The sequence below is a fragment of the Alligator sinensis genome, unplaced genomic scaffold (genome assembly GCF_000455745.1).
Source record: "Alligator sinensis unplaced genomic scaffold, ASM45574v1 scaffold930_1, whole genome shotgun sequence".
NCBI classification, from domain to species: Eukaryota; Metazoa; Chordata; order Crocodylia; family Alligatoridae; genus Alligator; species Alligator sinensis.
In genome coordinates, this window is record NW_005843770.1 from 1 (window position 1) to 368 (window position 368).

General features: G+C 44.8%; 1 long non-coding RNA gene across 1 annotated transcript in view; it reads right to left on the reverse strand.

Annotated features, from left to right (window-relative positions):
* Window positions 1-24: 24 nt before the first annotated feature.
* LOC112548928 overlaps window positions 25-368 on the reverse strand; it is a 29957-nt gene continuing 29613 nt past the window's right edge. The window contains exon 3 of the long non-coding RNA XR_003092416.1: window positions 25-128. This is a non-coding gene — a long non-coding RNA (uncharacterized LOC112548928). The remainder of the gene's footprint in view (window positions 129-368) is intronic.

The window sequence follows — 368 nt, forward strand, 5'->3', positions numbered from 1 at the left end:
ACTAAGTACAGGAACAGAACCACAGAGAATAGTAGGCCTTGCAGGTGTGGGAGATTAGAGAACCCCACAAGAATGAATTTGGTTACGGTGGTTTGGTTCCCCCATTGCATTTCCTCAGTGTGTGCCATCTGAAAAGAGAATGAAACTATAAAAAGTCTATTTGCATACACTTGTAAAGGTATTCGGAAACAACCTAACTTTTGTGGTACCTCACATTTAGGGGGCAGTATAGTCCATGTTAGAAGCAGTTGCCTTATTTTCAGATGCTGGATGCATAGTTTCATACTTGTTACGGTCGGAAGGGACCTGAGCAGATCATCAAGTCCGACCCCCTGCCATGGCAGGAAAGAGGACTGGGGTCCAATGAC